Genomic DNA, 6264 nt, shown 5'->3' on the forward strand with positions numbered 1-6264 from the left:
AGCCACGTTCTCTTTCTCTTGTCGACACAGACGCAAAGAGCACCTCTCTGATACACAAAAGCCCGTAGATAATCGTTTGTATATAACGTAGATAATGGTCGTCAATGATTCTTTGTAGCGCAAAATGTGCTTCGTTGTTGTTTGCCACCTGTTCTTCTTCCCCTTCCTTTCCTCATTTTCTTTTTCTCTTTTGTTGATTTCATTCATTCTCACCATTACTATAATGTTAGAAGTTCTCAATTGTGTCGTCTTAGCTCTTTTTCTCACCGACGGTATACTGTTAATAAGGGGCCTTGCACATTCAGAATTTTGTGCACTCTTGCCATACACTAGCCGGTCGTGGGGGGATAACCTTGCGAGCTTCGCCCGTAGTGGAACGAGTTAGAGGTACGACCCTGTGCGGTGCAGTGAAAACTGGTGTGGCACAGGCGGTGAAGCATTTATGTATGTGTGAGTGTGTGTGTGTGTGCGTCTGCAAAGCACGGGTTGGATATGCTGCACGTCCGTCCGCACACAACACACAGCTCTGGTCTCGCCGAAATACGGGCATAAATTTGCTATCTTCTCAGGCGCTATCAGCCAGCGTGCACGCTTGATCCTGCCTGAAATTTTGCGACAACTGACGACGAACGGCAGCATATGCAGTCAAACCCCGATATAACGAGCACGGATATAACGAATCATCGGATATAACAAAGTAAATTGAAAATGGTTTCCGCCTATATCAGCGAGTTACGAATATATGCTTATTAAGATATAAAGAATAAAGTATATAAAGAATAAAGTATATAAAGAAGATATCTTGGCGTCGGTTGCCACTTCGCTATAACGAGGTTTGACTGCACTACCAACGGAGCACATTTTAATCACCATATATCCTTGCGGGTGCGTCGTCGTTAATTATTTTTTTCGGCTATGCTGGCGGTTAGTTTCGGCAACGGTATTTTTTTTTCTCAATCAGGGTGGCGCACATGCTGGCGTTGACCAGTTGGAACACCCTCGCCTCTTCATTGTTGAGTGTCCGCACAGCACTTCGCCTAGGAATTCACACACGGCCATGCACCACATGTTGTAACTTGTCACACCTCTGTACGCCATTCACACATTTCGCCGCGAAGGTCACCGGTAACTACTGCTTTCTAGCGCGGAAAGAAACATTAGAGTGCACATTTCAAGACACACTCACACTCCGGGCCGTATGTCATCGCTCACTGTGTTCAAGATGTCGCAGGGTAACGGCGCTCCCGACGTCTTTGTCAACGTTGGACGCACAAGCTAACCCTTTAGTGGCGGTTGCACGTTCTTCCTGGTGTTGTGCATTTTGTTAAACATGGTATAAGACGTTGTTCAAGGACACCTTCAACATGTGATCTGTGCCCGAGTACCCCGGTTTGCTGTCACCTTAAGCTAACGCGTCTTGTTGAATCCCAGGACAGAAAAAGAAAGATAGAAAAGAAAGAAAGGTACCAACGTCACATTGTGCAGGATCGTAATTCTTTTATATTTAAATCAAATATAACCACCTCGACAGTTGTGTCAAAAACAATGGTACACGGAAGGCCATCGCTGAGAATGGGTATTTTGTTTTTGTCGTTGCTGTTCTGGTACCGAAAATCACAATCATGTTACGCCTCTCGTCTTGGCAAGAATGTATCTCAAAGGTGTTTTCACGAACGTTTCACACATTCCCGAAATGTTTCTCCACACACACACGCGCGCGCGTGCGCGCACACACGTTGTCGTCCAGTGACAAAACGTTACCATGACCCTGTTTGTTAGGTTTCAATGCTGCGCTGTAAGTGATAAGAGTTGATTAAACACCTTCAGATCATTTTCATCTTCGTCGTGCGTTACTGGGCATTGACCGGGCAACAGGAAAACGTCCCTTGCTCCCAAGCAGATGGACGTTTGACACTACAGGGAAGACTGCAAATCACCTTCAACGGGTTCAGTAGGTTTGTCTTGTCTGGTCTACTATATAGACCACTGCTTGATATGTTTTATTTCTCAAAGAGATACTAAATAGAAACACCAAATCAGTTTAAGCTGACAAGGTGTTTCGTCAACATAGATGTAATAGGTTGGTTATGAGAAGAAAATTAAGGTCGAAGGCTTTTTTTTTTTTTTTCGTCGGAAGCCTAGCTCCTATACGTCAGTGTGACGTCATGAATTTCAAATTACTTTTTCATATCTGGGCCGTTGTAACAGAGTAAAAAGTTATCGAAACTTTCTAAGTTCAGTCCTTGGCTCTTTTATAGTTCAACGTAGTTCATCTTTAACTGGGCCCGCGACGTCGTGACGAGCTGGTGCGGGAACTTCAAGGCAGCATCGCCGCCCTGCTTTCGTTCTTACATCTTTTCTAGCTTACCAAACCACTTCTCTCAGGTAAGAGTGGCTCCTGTGGTGGGGCAATTTAACAGGGCAGCTCAACTTATTTTCCTTTTTAGTGTCCCTTTAAGCACGAAGTGTGTGTTCACCGGTAGCGAATATCGCTCTTCGGAAAGCTTTAGCAGTACACAAACGCTGACCTTGTTATCATTACCCCGTTACTGATATGCAGAGGCATATAACCGACCGTCAGATGCGTGTGGTGCACCATTCTTGAAACGCGAGCAGTTCATCAAAATTAGCAACAAATGTTGGTGCGGGAGGTGAGGGCTCTCGGTGGACAGATCTAAAACGTAACGACGGCGTCCGAAAATCCTTTGTGCATGGAAATAACTAGTGCAGAGGTTTTCAAACATTCAGGCGTCAATGACTCCTTGAGAGTTTGGGCAGCTTCTGCTCGGCGCTGATTAAAAGTTTATCGACAAATAAGGATCACATTGCATTCAGTTTGGCTCAGTCTTCGGAACGTTGAGAAATGTTTCTAAACAAAAATTGTACAGATCCCAGGCACTGTGGGAATCTGTTATGCGAAACATTTTGTTGGTACCTGGCTATCCAACATTATTAGGGGTTCAGCAAAGCTTTACCAGGTGAACCAATATGTTTGTGTAAATCGAGATAGTTAGGTGTGTGACGCAAACGTACGTGCGTGTGAGGTCGGCAGCACGACGACGACCGTGCACGTTGAAAACATCACATGGCGGAAACGGCATCTTTTTTACGGCTGCCGTTCGACGCTAATGTATACGTGCCTACCACTCGGTTCTGCATACGTACTCAACGGGCGTTAGCGAGAGAAACCCAGATTGTAACGTGGTCTGCGAGTAAGTGTCATACAATCGTACGTGCCTTCCATTGGTTCCTTCCAAAGGCACTTCCATTGGGGGAAGCGTGTGCTTCCACCAATGAAAGAAGACAGTTCGGCCACGGTGACGGAATGCTCGGTACCCTTGAATACCATGCACCAGATCGTGGAATGTCATTGAGGAAGCAGGACCCTCCGTTTCCCAAGCAATCCATTGAGTTAGAGATCGGAAGCGGGAACACCTAGCCCGCCAAAACAGCCCTGACTTACGCGCCGAGGAGGCAGCAGCATGGCGACGTAAGCGAGATAACTTATCGGTTCGAGCCGCAGAACCAAAAACAAAATGACACATCGGCGACGACCCTGCAGTTCGAACCGCAAAGAATGAAGCACACCGTCTTAGACGCCATGATCCAGTGGTTCGAGCCACCGAGGCAAAATCGAGAAACCGCCTTATGGAAGCAAAATCACCAATCATGCATGACAGAGGCTGTAAACCAAGGCTTTCGCCGTACAGTTTCTGGACAACTCTTTCGGCTTGGTGTGTGATTGGTTGTGGGTCAGGAAAGATCCCTTTGTCGTGTCTCTGCCTCACCAGGCGATACTCTCGTTGGAGTTTCCTCTCCGTCGGAACAATCAATGTACGCGCCTGCGCCACCCACACCCGACATTCACGAAGCCACGTTGTCAGGCTCTATTTCATACATATACACGTCTCTCTCAGAGACCTGGATGGATCCCGAGGCGCCGCTACATGTGATATGATACATGTACTGCTGCGGACCTCGACGTCAACACTACAACCATGCGGTGGGAGTAGCCATTTACCGCCGAGAGAACGTACACGCGGAACGCTCGGACCTCTTCGAAGACTCCTCTACGAACGTACGTGAGGTTTGCGCCGTGCAACTTTACAAACAACTCGTCGTCGGAGAGGCCTACTTTAATCCCAAAGCAACGGACTCACAGGTTGCTTCCTACCTCACCAATACATTGCTGCCGTACAGGTCTTGTCCAATCTTTAAAGTGGGAGGCTTCAACATTCCAGCAAACAACGCCAATTTCCCGAACGATATTCCGCAACCATAGATGCTGCAGCTCGCCATCCCGCGGGGATCTGTCACCCCATCTAGAGGAACGTACGTCGGCCTCGCGTATTCCAAAACAATGATTTGATCCAAGACGTTCAGCGTATAACTGCTCACTTTAACAATCCCAAGGCCGCAATCGCTACATTAAAATAAATAAGGGCGACAAATTTGAACACGTCCACAAAGTATTATTTCCTCTCCCACCACAGCTAACGCTTAAGCATTTGCGTTGCACACATTTTTTTTTCTCAGAAGCATTGCATCAATATCAAAAAAAAAAGTATGGGGTTTAACGTGCCAGAACCATGATGGGATTATGAGGCACGCCGTAGTGGGGGACTCCGGAATAATTTGGACCACCTGGGGTTTTTTAACGTGCACCTAAATCTAAGTAAACAGGTGTTTTCGCATTTCGCTCCCATCGAAATGCGGCAGCCGTGGCCGGGATGCGCAATTCATTTTCCAGGGCAGCTGGGCCCTCGGACTGCGGCGCCGCCGCACGGTGGCGCCTGGGTTCTGTTTGTGCCGCGGTGCCGCGCGCCGACGCGAAGCGGGGGTCGTTGGGGTGTTGCGGAGCGCTGCGCAACAATAAAATAAAAAGATACTGCTTCAGTCAGGTAGACTTCTCCCTCCCTGATAGTGAGATCATATTTGGATCATCAAAACAGTGATGCGTTTATTTAGGAATAGCATGGATCCCTTAACAGCAGCCACAGTTGTGCCTAAAGTCTGGCAGGTGACAGTGGTCTGCCTTTTCGCGTCCTTCGGCTATTCCTAAATGTTGCGGAGCGCAGCGTAGCAACACCCCAACGACCAACGCTTCGCGTCGGCGCCCGGCACCGCGACCACCGGGGCACAAACATATCCGAGGCGCCGCCGTGGTTCACGTTCTCCCGTGCGGCGGCGCCACAGTCAGAGGGCCCAGCTGACCTGGAAAATGAATTACGCGGCCGGGATTTGATCCTGCGACCTCGTGCGCGTAGCAGCCCAACACCAAAGCCACTAAGCAACCACGTCGGGTTGCATGTATATTTATAGACCTGCACCATGCTTGTAAACAGCGGTAGGCACCGTCGATATATTTTAGGCCCTATAGCGACGTCGCGTAGCCGTCCCCACGTTCGCCGCCCCCGCTTGCACGCGAGGATGGTGTTTTTTTTTTTTTTTTGTAAAGGAGTGGGGGTGGAGGGTTTTCCCGATTTCTTTATGAAACACACGGTAGTGGGGGCGCCGGATTAATTTTGACTACGTGAGGTTCTTTAACGTGGACCCAGGGAAACGTTCTTGCATTTCGCCCCCATCGGAATACGGCCGAACGAGACGGTAGGCCTAGCTCGCTGACAACCGCAGTAACGGCCAACAGCGCTTGCGATATGGCCTGCAGCTCATCATAGTGCGCTTATGTTTGACAACACGATTAACGTGGGCTTAAATGAATTGGTGTGAATAGCAAACGAATAGCAAACGGTGTCTTTGGTGCGATTAGCAAACGAAACGTAGTATACTTGCCAGCCGTGCCGCCTCGCTGAGACGGCCGGTGCTTGAGTTTCTGTCCGCGAGACGGAAATGCCGTCGGATCGTTGCTCCCGATCGCGCCCGTGGTTTAGTACTGGGCGCTGCTTTACGAAACACGTGAAAATTCGAAATACTTTTTCTATTAAGAACTATTTCATGTTAAAAACAAGCTGTAGCTGATTTCTACGTCGCCGTGAGTGGCGACAGAAGCGATCGCCTCGGGGATGGGACCGGCGAGGTGCCGTCCCGAGTAACGGGACGGTACCTCTCTCTCTCTCTTTTTTTTTTTTTTAGGAACGTTGGTCCCGATGGCGACGCCGGCTGTGTAAGACCACGCAATCTGAGCTGCAGGCCGCGGCCGTCCGATCGCTCCAACTCTGGACTAACCCTGTACATTTTGTTTTAACGCGTTTAGGCGTGTTTATGACATCCACACTGCAATTAACGCAGATGTGACTGTGCTGC

This window comes from Dermacentor silvarum, chromosome 6 (genome assembly GCF_013339745.2).
Source record: "Dermacentor silvarum isolate Dsil-2018 chromosome 6, BIME_Dsil_1.4, whole genome shotgun sequence".
In the NCBI taxonomy this organism is placed as follows: domain Eukaryota; kingdom Metazoa; phylum Arthropoda; class Arachnida; order Ixodida; family Ixodidae; genus Dermacentor; species Dermacentor silvarum.